The 19,805-nt window shown below is 40.2% G+C and overlaps 1 protein-coding gene across 2 annotated transcripts in view; it reads right to left on the bottom strand.

Annotated features, from left to right (window-relative positions):
* NKAIN3 (sodium/potassium transporting ATPase interacting 3) overlaps positions 1–19,805 on the bottom strand; it is a 542,894-nt gene that overhangs the window by 483,222 nt on the left and 39,867 nt on the right. The window lies entirely within an intron of this gene.

Genomic DNA, 19,805 nt, shown 5'->3' with positions numbered 1-19,805 from the left:
GTCAGCTATGTCCCGATACAAAATGGTTTTGGTGTTAAAAAAATTTTAATTAAAAAATTTTTTAAAAATCTGCTGCAAAGGAAGCAATGCTTTGATTATTGGCAGATATGTTATTTGGCAAGACATAACCATCACAGGGGACCTCGAATGGACAGGATTCTTTATAACTAAAGCTGCTAAGTCACTTCAGTCATGTCCGACTCTGTGCGACCCCAGAGATGACAGCCTACCAGGCTCCCCCATCCCTGGGATTCTGCAGGCAAAAACACTGGAGTGGGTTGCCATTTCCTTCTCCAATGCATGAAAGTGAAAAGTGAAAGTGAAGTTGCTCAGTCGTGTCCGACTCCTAGCAACCCCATGGACTGCAGCCCACCAGGCTCCTCTGTCCATGGGATTTTCCAGGCAAGAGTACTGGAGTGGGGTGCCATTGCCTTCTCCATTATAACTAAAGACTGCCTATCAGAGAAAGTTCCAAATTCCAATGTAACAAGTTGGGGGCTAGAGGTAGGGGCTTACAGTTAGATCTTCCTTCTGCCAAGGAGGAAGAAGCATGTGGTACAGGCTGGCACTGCAGTTAGAGCCAGGTCATGATTACTGAACGGAGAATTCCTTTCACAGGAAAGCAGTGGCTTCCTGTCAATAGAATTAAGTCTGTCTCCAGGGGCCCATTAATTTAAAGTCAAGGGCAGGAGTTTGGCTTCTTCACAAGTCTTGAGGTTTTCAGTATAGCAAGAAGGAGGCCTTTTCACTCATTCAGTGCGATGGGAACAATAGGACCCAACTGAAGGCCTGGAAAATGGCAACCCAGACTGCCCCATAAACAAGACTGTGACTCTGGATTAGGTTAGCAGAATAATTTAATACAGCAGGAGCATTTTGGGGGTGCTATTAAATACTGAAACATCTAAAATTTGCCTAGTAATTTAGAAATTTAAAAAAATGAGTCCGATTTTGCCATAGATACTTGATTCAGTATTGCATTACATGCAGAATATTTTAAGTCTTCCCTTCATTCATGGCTTTATTCTGAATGCCTGTATAGGAACCTGAGAGAGAGTTTTTCAGAAGGTGGATGTACTCACTAAAGGATACTTAAAGTCATTCTTACACCAAGAGACAATGAGCAGAAGCAATTTTGATTTAAAAAAAAAGGCATGCATACATTTTATTACAGGTCTTTTTTAATAGGAAGCACTGTTGTGTCTCTCCTCCAGGCCACAGAGAGGGTTTAATCTTGTTGGCAGCAACCTTCTAGGGCTTTGTTCACAGTATCCCCAACAAATGTTTTGCAAATAAATAAGTGAACAAAAGAGTATGGAGGTTTGGAACCATTAGTAGCATGGTATTTGGTCTGCGTGTGAGCTTGCAGCAGTGTAAACAGCTGTGCTAACGTCTACATCCTTCCAGATGTGTTAGGTGCTAGAATTCTTATAGCACGGTCTGAAAGGACAGACTTTCATGCTGCATGGAACCTGAGTGAAACAGGTAAATATTCTCCCAAATAGAAAAACCTTTTCAAGCATTCAGCCCATTGTGTCTATCATTCCTGTCAGTAACATCCACTCTTTGCCCTTGAGCCCCTTATAATTAATACCAGCTTTTTCAAAAGTGCTGACATTTTATGCCCTGAGCACTTGCACTTCCAAAGAAACATTCCGACTTACATCACAGGGAGGTTATATGCTGGCTATGTATCAACACCTGCACTATCATTTTCCTCCTGCTTCCAGAAAAAAAGGGAAGGAAAATCTAAATATTAAAGGAAATTCTGCAAAAAAAAAAAGTCTTGTTATTTCAAAGACACAACTTCATTATTTAAATGCTTGGAGCCATGAACTAACTTCATTCAGCCTGTAGAAGTGATTTCCTGAAAGGGTGTGTGTGTGCGCGCGCGCGCGTGTGTGTGTGTGTGTGTGTGTGTGTGTGTGCATTCAGTCATGTTCCACTCTTTGCTGTCCCATGGACTGTAGCCTGGCAGAATCCTCTGTCCATGGAATTTCCCAGGCAAGAATACTGGAGCGGGTTGCAATTACCATCTTCAGGTGATCTTCCCAACCCAGGGGCCGAACCCGCATCTCCTGCGTCTCCTGCATTGGCAGGCGGATTCTTTACCACTAACACCACCTGGGAAGCCCTTCCTGAAGGACAATCTCCATTACCTGTTCAATCAATAACAAGGAAAACTTGAGAGAGCTTACCCACATGAGTGTTTTGCATCAATATCATGGATTAAAGCTCCACATCCATAATTAGCTTGGCATAGAGACAGAGAAAAAGTTAAGCAGTTCTCATGTCTTTGCTGGAAATAGTTGGTCATACGAAGACGGGCAGTAGGAGGTAATTTAAACAAAATAGGTTCCCAGGTCAGTACGTCACTCACCACAGATCCACTTTCATATACCCCTCATTAAATGACTAGCAACCACTCTCCTCCTAATAACTGGAGGCAGAAAAATACATGACAATTAGTTTGGAAGAAGATTCAAATATTCGACTTCAGCTCCTCATGCTTCTTCAGTAGTTTTTTGGATATCATCATTCTTGCAATAATAAACCCAGAACACTTCCCATCTCCCATTTTTTCACGTGTATTTCTAAAAGTAATATGAGGAAGAGGGTGGGGTGGGTGGGATCCTTGTATATTAACCTCCTCTTTCTTCTCCAAAGTTGATCCTATCTAGCTGGATAATAAAGAAGATCCCAGCAGGATGGCTCATTAATCTGAAGACACTCAGAATCGATAGCAATCATCAAATTTTTTGTTTATATAACCCTAATTTTTTTCTTTCAACCCCTCACATATCTCTATGTATCTGACATAAAAAAAAAGATGCAGTAGTTACAAAAGATGTTACTTTTCACCATATTATAATTACATTTAAAAATAAAACTGCCACATTACTCTTTTAAATATATCCATCTCATCTAAATACAGTAGTGAACCCATCAGCAGCTACTAAAACAGACATGAACTATCATGACTTCAAAAGTCAGAAATTGTATGTAGTTTCTCTCTTTGAATTTACACTGACATTTCACATCCCCCAGAGAATTTCATTCTCATGCATAGGTACTTTTTTCTTAACACTTCCAAACTACTTTACTTCTTTGCAAAAATCTGTCTAAAATTTAGACTTTTACTTTCTGTCACTATCTGTCATTCTTTCTGCCAATACTCACATCAGTATTTTGAATGCCCTTTCTTTGGTCCTCCAAAGAAGGACCAAAGAATGGTCCTTTGTGGTAAACGTCACATGATATAAAACATGCTACTTTAACCATATTCAGCTGTACAGTTCCGTGGCACTAAGGACATTCACACAGCTGTGTAACTCTCGCCATCATCCATCTCCCGAATTTTTCACCTTCCTAAACTGAAACTCTGTCCCCATTTAACATTAATTCTCCAATCCCCCTCCTAAAACCCCTGGCCCCTGGCCCCTGGCATCCACCAACGTACTTTCTGACTCTATGAATTTGACTATTCTAGATAGCTCGCATAAGTGGAATCAAACTGTCTGAACCTAATGTATATTGGAAGGCATTTTTAAGGTTGACTTAATATATGTCCTACCAACAGATTGCAGTGTCTTTTTTCTTCCCCTGTGCTAATCTTACACACAGTAATGTCTATATGTCAATGCAAACTTCCAATCCATCCCACCTCCCTTCTGCCTCCTTGGTGTTTACATGTTTGTGCTCTACCTCCGTCTGTGTCTCTACTTCTGCTTTGCAAATTGGTTCATCTGTATTACTTTTCTAGGTTTCACATATATGTATTAATATATATTTATTTTTCTCTCTTGACTTCACTCTTCACTATTTTTTCTTTTTTTTTACTTCTTGGAACCACACATGATGGTGAACTTAGAGATGGGTAAAAGGTCAGTCTGTATTTTGCAGAGTGGGAGGATGGAATTTGAGTACAAGGATGTGGGGAAAGGACCCCATTCCAAACACAGGTGTATTTAAGGCAGATCAATTTTATGGAAGACTGAATGGAAGTTGAGGATCTGGAAGCTGATCCTCCTGAAAGGCTTCACATGCAGGGCTCCCTTGGCCTCCCACTCAAATGTGGTCTCAGGGACTGAAATGATCAAGGAATTGGGAGTCACACTCAGGTGGCGCTAGTAGTAAAGAACCCGCCTGCCAATGCAGGAGACGCAAGAGACACAGGTTCCATCTCTGGGTCGGAAAGACCCCTGGAGGAGGAAATGGCAACCCACTGCAGTATTCTTGCCTAGAGAATCCCATGGACAGAGGAGCCTGGTGGGCTACAGTCCATGGGGTCGCAATGAGTCCAGACACGACTGAAGCAACTTAGCTTGCTGATATGAGAGGGCTTCCCAGGTGGTCCAGTAGTGAAGACTTGGGCTGCCAATCAGGAGATGCAGGAGGTGGAGTTGGATCCCTGGGTAGGGAAGATTCCCTAGAGAAGGAAATGGCAATCTACTCCAGTATTTTTGCCTGGAGAATCCCATGGACAGAGGAGCCTGGCGGGCTACAGTCCATGGGGTCGCAAAGAGTCAGATATAACTGAGCAAATGAGCACACACTCAGACATGAGATGAAAGCACAGGTCTGCCATGGGCTATCAGAATGAACTAAATCAAACTGATTAAACCTCTGGGACCTAGTTTCCTCAACTTATAGAGGAAGCTAATAATACCTGACTTTTGTGAGGATTAGAGGCAATATCTTTTTGAAGTACAGAGCACACTGCACAAAATACAACTGTTTGCTTTGCCCTGTCTGCCCTCCCCCATCGGTAATCCAGCAACCCCCTCTGCTCATCTCCCATCTCCTTCCCAAAATATACATATCTAAGTCAGTTCTGCCTTAAAGTTAGGATATAAAATGGCAGGAAACAAACACTGCATTTTCTACCTGTTTACATGTTCTGTTCTGTTCTTGTTTGATTTGGTTAAGCTTTTAAAATCAGTCATCAAAACATACATCTAAGCAGTAATTCTTCAAGGGCTGAGATCACAGGTATAGCCCAGTGGTGAGATGAATTCAAGGCAAGAAAGAGGCTCTCTGTTGCCCAGAAATTGTACTCTATTGGTTGTTCCTGATTCAGTCTGGGTGCTGGGAGACTTTGATTATGACCTGGATGGATCATTGAAGCCCTCAGGGCCTGGAGAGGGACAGTCCTAATATTCAGTGTTCCTAGGGTACCACCATTGCCCACACCAACCCCCAGCTTCTTGACAGGGTCTGGAGCAGAGGGGTCACATTTCTGGTTAATGATGGGGCTCATACAAGTCTGTGTGGGTCTGATTACACAACTCCTAAGAACAGGCAAATAGAACCAGTCTCTCTGCTCACCCAGTGTTTGATCAGATACTCCAAGTAACGGCAATATCCATGTCTACTTTATTTGACCCTCAGCATCTTAGACTCTGATGCTGGAAAAGATTGAAGGCAAAAGGAGAAGAGGGCTGCAGAGGATGAGATGGTTAGACATGAACTTGGGCAAACTCTGGGAGCTAGTAAAGGACAGAGAATGCTGGCATGCTGCAGTCCACGGGAGTCACACAGAGTCGAACAAGACTTAGTGACTGAAAACAACAACAATCTTAGACTAAGCAGCTTACAAACAAACAAATAAAAAATAATAATAATAAAAATAAGAACCAAGCTCTAAGCACTCTAGCACCCACTGTAGAGTAGAAATATCTATGGAATGGAAATACTTTCTAAATGCTTTCCAAACACACTAAACCTCATATAAAATTGCTCTTTTCCATAATTTTAGAATTAATACCTACAATTTGCTTTGTGATGTTTTAAGTACAGGTGTCTTCTCTGTCCTTTAGCCTAACAAAAATGGCTTCCTAACCAAATGGCTTTGAAAAGGTCATATGGAATTTAAATACTTATCAGAAACGGCCAATATTTTGCTTTTAGTCATAAGGAATTGAATCCAACCCCATCTACTTTCTTCTTTAAGTACATTTTTCTGTTAACTGAACATTCACTTAAAGTTTTCCACCCCTCTTAACATTTAATTGTCTCTCACACAAACGCATTTTATAAGACAGTATAAAGAGAGTCATCTGAAAAAAAAAATAAGTGTAGCCTGTTTTATTTTAAGAACACAACAAACAAGTTATGCTGCTGGGTCACCAGGTTGACACCAAGTTGACACTAGGTTGAATCTGTATGAACAATCACTTTCTATTTTATAAAATATCAGCTTTAGAATTTTTCTTATGGCAATGTTTGTGGAAATAACTTATAACTGAGGTGTAATATGCAAGACATATATTTCCAAGCAGAATTGTGGGGTTTATACAAGTTTCGGGGATATTCCATTCTGTCTCTTTCAGAGTTCATCGCTTAGGCATTGCTTGGAATTTTTGGAGATCTACTAATATGTAAATATTGTTCATTATGAATAACTGAAGCTGCATCAAAGAATGAAGAGTATCTCTTGAACTTCCTGCTAAATTATGAGGCAGAACATACTTCTATTTCAGACAATACAAAGAATCTGAATGATACTTATCTACATTTAACCAGAAGTCATACAAACACATAACTTGAAGGATATAAAGTCCCATGCTTGGAGTCTCTGGAGGTAACAGATTCAAGGATTTGGGAGATTATAGGTCTAGGATTAGCATTCATATGACAAACAAGTTTAGTACTTTTCTTTTGAAATATCACTTAGACCCTGTTAACTACCATCTTTATAAAGTGTGCCCTGACCCCAGTAAGCGATGGTTTTATCTTCTGCCATGGATTAGAATTTAATATATTTGCACCTCGGTTTTTCAAACCCTTCTGAATGTGACTTGTATCTACATTATCAAAATAGGAAGCATTTACACAGAGCAGTTTACCTTCTCAATAAACAGAAGATGCTTTTTACAAGCATATATACTTTATAGAAACTGAAATAAAATTTTTTCAGCAAGTCTTTTTTCAGTGTCATCCTTATAACCTTCTGAATCATGATTAAACAGATTTATTTCAATTTGGACATATAACAGATGTGCAAATACTATCATTTTTAAAATTCAAACTCCAAATTTAAATGGACACCATTTTTATAAGACAAAGCCACTTTTGGTATATGGATTGAGCACAGTTCCATAATGGTGGATACTTTGATTTTTAACATGATACAGTTTTTTCTTTAGCTAAAACATCAAAATATTTTCAAACACATCTGAGTCATAGTAACTTTTGAGATAACCTGGAGCAAATAATAAAGGCCTTTAAATTTCAATATATAGTTGTTTATATGATTGATTCACTTTTCCCAAGAATGACGCAAAATAATGTCTATTTTATTATGAAAGTAAACAAATACCTCTTGCCATTTGTTAATGGACTATCCAGCAACACACTCCGGTATTCATTTTTGGAGAATCCCATGAACAGAGGACCTGGCGGGCTACAGTCTATATGGTCACACAGAGTCAGACATGACACTAATAGGCACACACATACACAGGTAGACCTTCAGCTGTGAAACGCAAGGCTTTTCAGCAGATCTGCATGTTCTGTTTCTAAATCTTCTCATGTGCTTGCTTATTTCCCTATCTTGGCTGATACTATCTTTTTATAGTAGCTGACTTACCACCTAGACTCAAGCTCTTTGAATTACAAGATCCCTGCTTCTCATTTGTTGCCTATAGTCAACTGATTGCCAAGTCCTATTGATTTTACTTCCACCATGAACCATGAGGATGACCTTTCACGTAGAGTACAATTATTCTAGTTGACCATTCTCATATCTCTTCCAAAGATGCTGCCATATACCCATAAATGTCCATATCCAGATGTGCACCTGGCAGAATAATCTTCCTAAAATACAGTTCTTGATCATGGCCTTTTCTGACAAACCATCAAACTCTTCAAGTTGTCATATGAATTTAACTTTTAATTCCTTAAGTCAAAATTAAGGCTTTCCGTAGCCCCAGACTCAGCTGTCTTAACAACCGTGCTTACCTTGTGTCCCAGCTGGAAGGAAATATTAATACAAATTATTCCTTACAAATACCAAGTTTGAAGTTGCCATATTGTCCTCAGACATGAAGACTGAGGAAACCTGGGTGGCTGAGGGGTCTGTCAGGTGAACAAGCCTTTGAGGTACAATTGAATAGACCACTTGGAGCTATCACCAGGAAAAAATAAACCAAAAAGGTATGTGCATGCATGCTCAGTCACTAAGTCATGTCCAACTCTTGCAACCTTACGGACTGAAGCCTGCCAGGCTCCTCTGTCCATGGGATTTTCAAAGCAAGAATACTGGAGTGGGTGGCCATTTCCTCCTCCTGGGCATCTTCCCAACCCACAGATCAATCTTACATCTCTTGCATCTCCTGAATTGGCAAGCGGATTCTTTACCAGTAAGCCATCTGGGAAGCCCATCAAAAAAGTATATTTTTCTTTAAATAATTTTTAGAGCAACTAGCTTCTCCCACAGCTGCCTGAGAATACAACCTTTGGCTCTGGTGTCAACATAATTATCCAGCCAAATCTGCCCTATCTGCTCATCTAAGACCACAGCTTTCAACTCAATACTATGTTCTCCTGACCTGTTAAACTTATCTCTAAGCCTGAGCACCACCATCAGTTCTGACCAGCTCTATTTGCCTCATTCTATCTCCCCATGACCCTGCCTTAACCCCAATGCCCTGATGCACCTCTCCGCCCAATTTAAATTCAGCCAACACAGTCCTACTGTACAACCCAACCCAACCCAGAACATTCTAGCTAGAAGTGTTCTCTCTCTTTGCCTCTAAGAACACTGTACAATTCACATAAGATTTCCCACATTCTGCCTAGAGTTGTTTTTTCTTTTCTCTACGTGTTTAATAACACGACAACTTGAGGCCAAGCTTATGCTTTTGGCATCTTCCACAAAACCCAAAACAGTGCTTGCACACAAAAGAATCCTAATGCATACTTGTGAAGTTAAATAGAATTTAATCACAAATGAAAAATATATTTCACCCTTTACTGCATATTTAAGTATGTACCTCTTTTTCCTACCAGATTATTAGGATTTTTTCCTGCTAGTATTTATAGTGTCAGGTACATGAGAGTGCTCTAGAAAAATGCATGTGGAAGGGAGGAGAGGAAAGAAATAAGGAAGCAAAGACACATAAAGAGACAGAAAAGGAAGGCAGGAGGGAGGGAGGGAACAAAAAGGGACAGACAGAAAAGAAAGAAGGAAAGAGAAAAGGAAGAGGAAATGAAGTGGAAATAAGAAAGTGAAGAGGAAATAAAGTGAACATTTTATACACGAAATTTTGGCTTGTTGGTCTCACTGAATTTCAGAACAGTGAAGCCATTTGTGCTATCTTTTTATTTTTTTTATTTTTTATTTTTTTTGTGCTATCTTTTTAATGGAACGGAGGGAATTAAAACATAAAGGGGAAAAGCTGTTTCTTTTAAAGTGATTAGGTAAGATAGCATTTAAAATGGAATTCCAGGGACTTCCCTAATAGTCCAGTGGTCTGGATTTTGCCTTCCAATGCAGGGCGTGTAGATTCAATCCCTGGTGAGAGAACTAAGATTCTACGTGCCTTGCAAGCAAAAACAAACAAACAAACAAAAACATAAAGTAGAAGCAATATTGTAACAAATTAAATTAAAACTTTAAGAATGGCCCACATCAAAAAAAAATTGAATCCCATGCAGGTGGTCAGTATGTCACCAGGCAACACAGCTGCTCAGCTACCCAAGGTCTCGGGGGAGGGGAGGAGAGGTGACCAGCAGATTGACCTGGATGGGCCCTCAGCTCCAGAGGCTCAGCCATGTGAACTGTGTCTCAGGCATGGTGTGTGTGTGTGTGTGTGTGTGTGTGTGTGTGTTAATCACTCAGTCGTGTCCGACTCTTTGTGACTCCATGGTCTGTCCATGGAAATCTCTAGGCAAGAATACTGGAGTGGGTTGCCATTCCCTTCTCCGGGGGTTCTTCCTGACCCAAGGATTGAACACAGGTCTCCTACATTGCAGGCAAATTCTTTACCACCTGAGCTACCAGGGAAGCCCCTAAATTTAGAGTCTAGCTCAGTGTAAAGTGAAACTGATAATTGCTCAGTTGTGTCCAATGGACTGTAGCTACCAGGGTTCTCTGCCAATGGAATTCTCCAGGCAAGAATACTGGAGTGGATTGCCATTTCCTTCTCCAGTGTCTCAGGAGGGTATTCAAAATACCAAGCTCACAAAAGTCAAAGTGGTAGACTTAGGATGCAACATGACTCTTCTGATGTACACTCAGAAAATAAAAAAGAAACTATGGCATAACTGATGAGGCCGTGACCCACACACACTCTTCTGTGGACACACCTGCATGGGTTGGCCAACATTAAAGTGAATATTTCTTGGTGAACGCTGGGATCAGAGCCAGGCATGTTTGTCATAGGATCTGAAAAGGTAATGTCATGAATCTAGGATCATTTGCAGTGTCTATCTGCTTAAGATGTCATTCATCCTGAACATGGAATTCTATTATCTGGCTCTTTGGCCAAACATATCACTCCACTAAAACTAACAGTTATCGAATGATCAGTGTCAAAATTCTGACACTCTGAGGCTTCTTTTTCTATGTTCTATGGCCAATCAATACTTTTCTCCACCCCATTCCCCCATACACACACACTGCCTTCTGATGATTGGCATGGATAAGGCCTGTATTCATCTAATGAAAATATTCAGTCAGGTATTTCTTTGGCTGGGAAAAACTATCTCATTAAGGCTTTCATAGCTCTGCTCATTCTTATTGCATTTTGCTTTAATAGTTCAACTTATGGAGCTGTTTGGTTGCTCTTAATTCTAAGCTCTTGGGACATACCCAATTATTACCCACTACCACATACAGCCAAAGGTAAAAAAAAGTCCTCCTTTCAAAAACTCAAGAAGTCTGAAGGTCATCAAAAGGTACAAACTTGCACTTACAAAATAAATGTCCTGATAATGTAACATACAGCATGGTGACTGAAGTGAACAATACTGTGTTGTATATTTGAAAGCTGCCATGAGAGGAGATCTGTAAAGTGCTCATGACAAAACAAAAGGGTAGCTGTGTGATGATGGGTGTTAAATTAGACTTATCATGGGGATCTTTTCACAATATATATCTAGTAATGCCATCACGCTTACAGCCTGTAATTTATAGGCTCTCAAACAGGCATTTTTAGGGAACATGCAGAGAGAGACTACTGGCTTCCATTGTCTCTAGAAAGGCTTCCATTGTCACTTGCCCTTTGAAAAAACTGTGGCATCTACAGGACATGAAAGCAACTTAGATGTCCTTCAACAGATGAATGGATAAAGAAGTTGTGGTACATATATATATATATATATATACACATATACATATACACAATGGAATATTACTCAGCCATCAAGAGGAAAAGAGCCTGATGCTAGGAAAGATTGAAGGCGGGAGAAGAAGGGGACAACAGAGGATGAGATGGTTGGATGGCATCACTGACTCGATGGACATGAGTTTGAATAAGCTCTGGGAGTTGGTGATGGACAGGGAAGCCTGGCGTGCTGCAGTCCATGGGGTCATGAAGAGCCAGACACAACTGAACTGAACTGATAAAAAGGAACCAATTTGAGTTAGTTCTAGAGAGGTGGATGAACCTAGAGTCTGTTAATACAGAGTGAACTAAGTCAGAAAGAAAAAGACAAACATCAAATAGTAAAGCATATACACGGAATCTAGAAAGATGGTGCTGATGAACCTATTCGCAGGGCAGCAATAGAGACTCAGAAATAGAGAACAGACTTGTGAACACAGCAAGGGAAGGAGAGGGTGGGACTAATTGAAAAGTAGCGTTGAAACATATACACTACCATGTGTAAATAGCTAGCTAGTGGAGTTGCTGCACAGTGCAGGAAGCTCAGCGGGGGCTCTGTGATGACACAGTGGGGTTGGATGGGGAGCAGGTGAGAGGGAGGTTCAAGAGGGAGGAGAGACATGTGTATACCTATGACTGATTCATGTTGATGTATGGCAGAAACCAATACAACACTGTAAAGCAATTATCCTCCAACTAAAAATAAATTTTAAAAAATAGTGGCATTTAGGGGTGCATTTGTCAATAAGAAACAACAAAGGCAGTGAGCACTCTGTGAGCTGTTCTGGTACACGTTTATTCTAATTAACAACTGTATTCCACACTGAGATGAGTTTTTAAGGTAGATGCAGTCTTTGCAATATCCTTCTGTCAAAATAATATCCACATATGTTATGAAATTGGGCTTCCTGGTGATTCAGTGGTGAAGAATCTGCCTGTGATGCAGGAGATGCAGGTTTGATCCCTGGGTTGGGAAGATCCTCTGGAGAAGGGAATAGCAACCCACTCCAGTATTCTTATCTGGAGAATCCCCATGGATAGAGGAGCCTGGTGGGCTACACTTCATAGGGTCACAAAGAGTCAGACATGACTGAGCAACTAACACACACAACATATTATGAAATGCCCTAACTCTAGTTCTATTTTCTCCTAAAACCCAATTTCTGCTGAATGATCTCTAACCATTAAACCTTTAAAGTCATATTTAATAGAAATATGTTTTCAAAATAGTTACCAGCAATAAAAATGGATTTGTAACTCTGAGGATTGATAGATTTAAAAATGCCTTAAATTTTGTATAATCAAGGGTGAAGGATGTACTATGTTAAATATGATGCTAAGAATATACTGTTTATGGAGAAACTGTTCTGTGCCAGGCTATGTGCTATTTCCTTTCCAGACGCTCCTTCTGGTCATTGAAATATCCCATAGCTATTTCACTTCACTGACCCAAAGTCACATGGCAAATGAAGCTCAGAACCTGAGATTTAACCACATTTCCCTCCCACTCTTGCAACTATAACTGAGACTTCCCAAAGCAAAGTCTGGGTCACCTAAGAATGGATGTTCTTGTGATTCATTAAGTAGCTTGTGCTGACCTATGACCTTCACCATGGACAACCATACACCAAGGACACAATCACAGCAGGATGCTGTGACTCTAGGCAAGTTAGAACGGAGGCAGACATTTTCCTATGGCATCCAGTGGTGCTTAAACACTTTATAAGTGAAACAATTAAATCCAGACTATTAGTCCCAGAGTGGTTGTGTCATCAGCCCAGGGCCAGGTCAATTAGCAATAGTAAAACTACCCTTTTACACCTGCTGGCTCTCAATGCCTTGTGCTTTCCTCATTCTAATTGCATAGTTACATTTCTGCAAATACGTGTTAAGTGTCTGTCTGCCCGTGCGAGGTAAATCAGCTTTGATGATTCCACTATGCATTTGAAAATAGCTTCTCTGGCACTGTTTTAGGACAAAGTGAACTGGACCTCCTCTGTCCCCTGATGGGGATGGCAGAGCGCTCATAACTTCTGGCACTGTTTTCCTTTCTGCTGATTACATGCTTACGCAGATGGATTTGGACACGTAGACAACTCCTCAGCAATGCATTTTCATGCCATCCCCTGGGATATATTTCTGTAGCTGACTATGCTTGCCCTGTGGGTGTGTGAGTATGTTTTGGTGTCTTAGTCATTCAGTCGTGTCTGACTCTTTGTGACTACATGGACTGTAGCCTGCCAGGCTCCTCTGTCCATGGAATTCTCCAGGCAAGAATACTGGAGCCATTCCCTTCTCCAGGGGATTTTGTTGACCCAGGAATTGAACATGGGTCTCCTGCCTTGCAGGTGGATTCTTTACCATCTGAGCCACCAGGGAAGCCCATGTTTGCCCTATTCTACTTTAAATATAAAATCAATGATTTGCCCAAGTTCCCGTAACTGGCTGGGGACAAATGAAGTCTGTTCCTTTTTATTCTTTCCTACAAATTCTGAAAAAGGCAGCTCTAATCACACTTAATTTTAAAATATGAAATCAGAAAGAGAAGATTATTAGATACTCCCTTGAAAATTAAACCTATAAAATTGTAACAACTTTTGTGATTCTATGTTGATTATTTTTATTCCATGCATTTATAATCCTGTAATACTAAATTAAAGCATTAGATTTTGTGTTTTAGATGTTGTATTATTTTTATTAATCGATCAATATTTCCAATATGTATTTTACAAGATTCTGCAATCCTAATATCTTAGAATTTGAAGTTATTTTTCAAGTTTAAACTTTTGAAAAATAAGTTGATTCCAACCTAAGATGCTTTATTTTCAATTTGAGAGAAAGCACTCAAGGAGAGTGCCTGTCAGTGCTATGAGTGAGGAAGTCAACTATTTTCTCATAGCTTCCACATCATGCATTTAAGTTCATTCACCACATTAAGCTACAATTTCCAAAAGGGTCCTTATTTCAAGGCAATTTTTTCTGCAATTAACATGATCTGGTCCCAGATAATGCTCACCTGGGTACCTTGAAGCATAGTTAGGTGTTAGTAAACACCTGTTTTAGGGGGAGAATCTTATTAAAAAAAAAAATGAGTGGACAAAAATTGCATCATCAGTCATTGGCTGTTTTTCAAGAGTCCTGTGACCACTTCAGAAATTGGAATAGGAAGCCAAACTTACGGTGGAATTCTTCCAAGGTCATTAGTCTCATCCAGGGATCATTCAACAGTTTCACACATTTCATTTTAATTGTCACAGAATCCATGACCAAAGAACACAACTGTTTTCAAAAGCAACAGTAAATCAGCCATCGGAGAACACATTTCCCCAGTTGTCCTTGAAATCTACACCTTATTTTTAATAGTTCAAAATCAGGACCAAGGCACAAAACTTCTTCACTGCAAGCTCCCTCAGCCACTCCAGCCCCGGCAGCAGCTCAAGTGATGTGCGACATGAACGTGTTACCATGCCATGGCTTCTTCAGAGGCACAAGCGGGAGGAGTGAAGAGTCCAGACCTCTGTGTCCCATCCCTACTGTAAAAAAGAAACCCCAGGCTTCTTCAGAGGCACAAGCGGGAGAGTGAAGAGTCCAAACCTCTGTGTACCATCCCTTCTGTAAAAAAGAAACCCCAGGCTTCTTCAGAGGCACAAGCAGGAGGGGTGAAGAGTCCAAACCTCTGTGTACCATCCCCACTGTAAAAAAGAAACCCCAGGGATGATGAGCAAAACAAAACATGAATCTTCTGACAAAGATGTACTAGATACTGTTTTATTGTGATCAGACTAAACCCAAACATCATTATTTTCCTCTACTGCATTTGTTTACTAAGAAGAAAATAAACTCTGTGACATGTTCTCTGGAGATGTACTGTTAGCTTTTCTCACCTCTGAAACAATGCAGGGGACAGGATTCACATCTTTAGGTGACGAATATTCATTAAGTGCTTTCTGTGCGCCTGGCACTAGGGCAAAAGCCAGAAATCGCTATCAAATTTCCAGTGGACAATATTGACATCCCTGCGGGGCTCAAACATGGGCCACTCCGCAACTCTAACAGAGGATATAGTTGGTTAAAATGATAGTTTAAAATTCATGATTATATTTTCCTTGTTACTGATACAGCTTCTAAAGAGAAGCGAAAGAGAAACCGAGCTTTTGTGTAATGGACTTTAATTACTTTTCTGCTTAGCACCGAAAAATAATGCCTAGTCTTTGAAATACAACCTGTAGATTTTCCTTTGATAAAAAGGACGGCAGAAGAAGTTGGGAACCCAGCTGAGGAAAGAAGAAAGGTGCCTTTTATCCACGTGGTTTAGGGGACTAGAAGAGACTAATCAAAGCATAGAAAGTGCTTTCTTCCTAATGAATAGATGACCCACATGAATGCCCCTGGTCTACCCACTTGGCAAACCTGACGGAGAAACACCGCCAAGCCATGCCACCATGAATAGCTTCGTTAGAGAATTCTGAGCATGGCAAGGGGGCAGTCCTTGAACATGTTTTTATTCATCTTGGAAGCCTTGTAGGGTAATTAGGCAAGAGAGAACACTCAGACTGAGTAAGGAGTGGTATTCAGACTGTTTGTAGGATAGCCTGTGGTAGCAGCTGTTGAAAACCACAATAAGGCAGAAATATAACCCTACTGGAGAGGAGGTGAGGAGGAGCATGGATGGGGATGCACCTGAAGGTTTGAGAGTGAGTGGTTAGGGTAGCTCAGGCCTGACTTTCATTCAGTATATGAGAAGCCATTAGTGACATAAGGACTTCAAGTGACTCATAGGAATCAGAATAACTACTGTGAGGAATGGCAATGCACACTCTTCAAAACAAAAAAATAATTCCCCTGAAAGCTGTATGTTGTTGTTGTTCAGTCACTAAGTCATGTCCGACTCTTTATGACCCCAGGAACACTAGGACAGCAGACTCTCCTGTCCTTCACTATCTCCTAGGGTTTGCTCAGATTTATGTCCATTGAGTCAGTGATGCTATCTAACCACCTCATCCTCTGCCACCCGCTTCTGCTTTTGCCTTCAGTCTTTCCCAGCATCAGGGTCTTTTCCAATGAATCAGCTCTTTGCAGAGTTGTATGGGTCTAGCTAGATGGTAGACTCCAAGTATCTACACAACAGTGTTATTTTCTTCATAACATTCCAAACCAGAGTACAAGTGGAAGGAAGGCTGGACTGACTCAGGGATGGTGACTTGCAGGGTAGCTGTAGCAGACTGATAAAGGGCAGTGAAAGGATGGATGAAAGAAGAGCTGAACTCTGTATTCACAGGAAATGTAGAAATGGAAAGTGTTCCAAAATGAGAAAATAAATTAGGAGAAAAGGAAGGTGACAAGGGATTTGATGTGGAATTTTGATGAGGCTGAGAAGCGGGGGTGGTGGGAGTTGACGTTGAAGGAATGGAACAGAATACAAGACGTTAGAGCCTGGACAGTTCCCAGTGACACCCGGATGTGATTAAGACACAGGATGACTAGCAGGAAGGGAGTAGGTCCCTGGAGAAGGATATCTTTGCCATCCTTCATGAAGTAAGAACTCAAACCTCCCAGGGTTTCTAGTGAGGAGAACTCTGAGGACCAGGGAAGCCAGCCCTGATGCATTGACACCTGTTCGCCTGTGACTTTCGCTGCCACACGCCTCTGATCTCTTCTCCCCTCACATCGCTGCACCAAGTAAAGACTCAATTATGTCTGACTCTGTTGAGAGCACTTCTGAAATAGTAAGACTATTAAAGATTTAGTGAGACAAAAGGGAAATTGGTAGAGGACCATCAAAACCAGATACTCTTCTTTTCTTTTTGCTTGGCTTTTCACTTTGTTTTATTTTTACTGCAATTCCAGTGTGCCAGCTTTGGTTCCCCCTACATGGAGATCTTCCTGTCTCATTCCCTGTTCCAAGGAAGTCATTAAGACTCCCTACACCTTGGTTCCCTCACATAATAAAATGGTTAAGCCTTTCAGATCTATGCCACACAACTTGTGAGAATCAACTCAATAAGATGAATCCTAAAGCACATTAGAAACTTTTATTGTTATAAGATGCACTAGGTTATCACTAATTTATATTATCTCCCATTAAAATATTTTGATAATGTAAAAAAAATTTCATAAAGTATAATCTTTACAATTAAACTATAATCGTGACTTTTACTTCCTGGAAGACATGGCAGATAAACTCTAATTTTGTAACTGTATAGAGCAATACAAGCTCATTTCTTCTGCAGTTTACACCCTTTCCCAAAGTGCAAGCCTCTGACCATCTGACCTCCTCCCTCCCTCTACTGGAAAAATTAAGTTGTCCAGAAATCTGGTTGAAGTTATCATTGTCAGCATCATCAGGGTCATCATTGTGAAAGGTTGTTGTTGAATCACACGAATACGATTCTTCAGAAGAATTCAATCCAGAGACGAGGCTTGATCGCTCGGAGCTTTTGTGTAATAAAGTTTTATTAAAGTATAAAGGAGATAGAGAAAGCTTCTGACATAGGCATCAGAAGGGGGTAGAAAGAGTACCCGCTTGCTAGTGTTAACAATGAAGTTATATACTCTCCAGTGAATCCAAAGAATGTCTGGAGGTTGTAAAGACCTCATCAGATCTACTCCCATAATTTACATTTTAAGATAACAGAATTAGCCAGAAGGTTTAATCCAAAGACTGTCCTTAATCCAGAGACTGTCCTCAGGCAGGATACATTATTGTTATATAATCCTAAGGAATGGAGGATCCTCCATTCCAGTCTCTCCTTGGGGAGTCAACCTGCCTTCAATTGTTAGTGCTTAGAGCCTAATACGTTTCAAAGAAAAATCATAAATCTTTACTAGAGAGAGAGAGAGCTCAGACTAACTCACAGCAACCTGCAGTGGGACAAGGAGAACCCTATCAAAGTGGACAGCACTTTTAGAAGCCATAATTCTTAATTATAGGATCCTCCAAGTGCTCCTGGGAGTATTTCCAATGGCTGAGTCACCAAAAATAAAGAAGAGGCAATGTAGAAATGGTCCTGGTTTCTAATTCCTCGGGACTCAAAGTTCTAACTAATATGGAACATCAATTTTTTTATCCATTTCAATATCCAGTTCACCTCTTTAAACTAGCATTTCAGGGTGAGATTGAGATTTCAAATTTTCCCCTTCAACCTCTATTTTTGGGTAATGTCACTGGTCATAGATGTAATTAGAGCCAAGAATCAAGAACCACCATGCACTTCCCTATTTGATTGGCATCTCTCATTGCAAAATATGCTGTTCTTTTGACACACACCACTTCTTTTCAGGAAATGCCTATCAAAAGAGATGCAAAAGCAATTTATTGAAAGTCAGCAACCAAAAAGGTCTTTTCACAATAATATATATATAAATGTGTACATTCTCATATTTTCAACATTATCAGAAAATAGGTTCCCAACATGTATCAGTTCCCAAAGCACTGTAAGATCCAGATGATTATTCATGTCTTTTTCCCATTCATGAAGTCATAATATATATTTTCAGGGCTGCCTTAAGTTTTCTAGAAAGGGAAAGCCATTGACCACGTGCACATATCATCGCAGTACTACTTATAATACCAAGGACAGGGAAGCAAGCTAAATGTCCATCAACAGATAAATGGATAAAGAAGATGCAGGACATGGGTACAATGGAATATTCCTCAGCCATATAAAGGAATGAAAGTGTGTCATTTACAGAGATGTTGTCAATTGTCATTGCTATAGACTGTCATACAAAGTGCAGAAAGTCAGAAAGAGAAAAAAATAAATAATAAACACATGTTAAATCTAGAAAAATGTTTAAAATGATCTTATTTGCAAACCAGAAACAGACAAAGACATAAAGAACAAACGTATGGACAACAAAGGGGGAAGGGGTTGGGGTGGGATGAATTGGGAGATTGGGGTTGACATACACACACTATCAGTATTATGTATAAAATAGATAACGAATGGGAACCCACTGCACAGCACGGGAAACTCTACCCAAAGCTCTGTGGTGATCTAAATGAGAAGGAAATCCAATAAAGGGGAGATATATGTATACGTAAGGCTGATACACTTTGCTCTACAGCAGAAACTGACGCAGCAATGTAAAGCAACCATCTAGTCTACCAGGTTTCATTTTCATCCTTCCCTACATTTCTTATCAGTCTTTGCAGTACCACTCACTAAGTAATCCACTTTACCTTCTTTGTTTTGTAACGCCTTCTTCAATAATCACTAACTTCTAAACTATGAAGAAAATTTCTGGGAACACTCTTCTGTTTCATAGGTCTATTTCTGTGCCTAAACCAGAAAACTCTATAGATTAATTTGCCTTTTACTACATCTATGCTTGCTATGGAGATGTTTCTCTTAAATAATATTTAAATTAAAAAAAATTTACTAATGTTTTCTTCAAGTGAAGTGAAAGTAAAGTCTCTCTGTCATGTCCAACTCTTTGTGACCCTATGGACTGTAGCCTATGAGGATCCTCCGT

Source organism: Bos javanicus, chromosome 14 (assembly GCF_032452875.1).
Source record: "Bos javanicus breed banteng chromosome 14, ARS-OSU_banteng_1.0, whole genome shotgun sequence".
Lineage (NCBI taxonomy): Eukaryota > Metazoa > Chordata > Mammalia > Artiodactyla > Bovidae > Bos > Bos javanicus.
The sequence above is the reverse complement of the archived record's forward strand: the minus strand, read 5'-3'. Positions and strand labels throughout refer to the sequence as shown.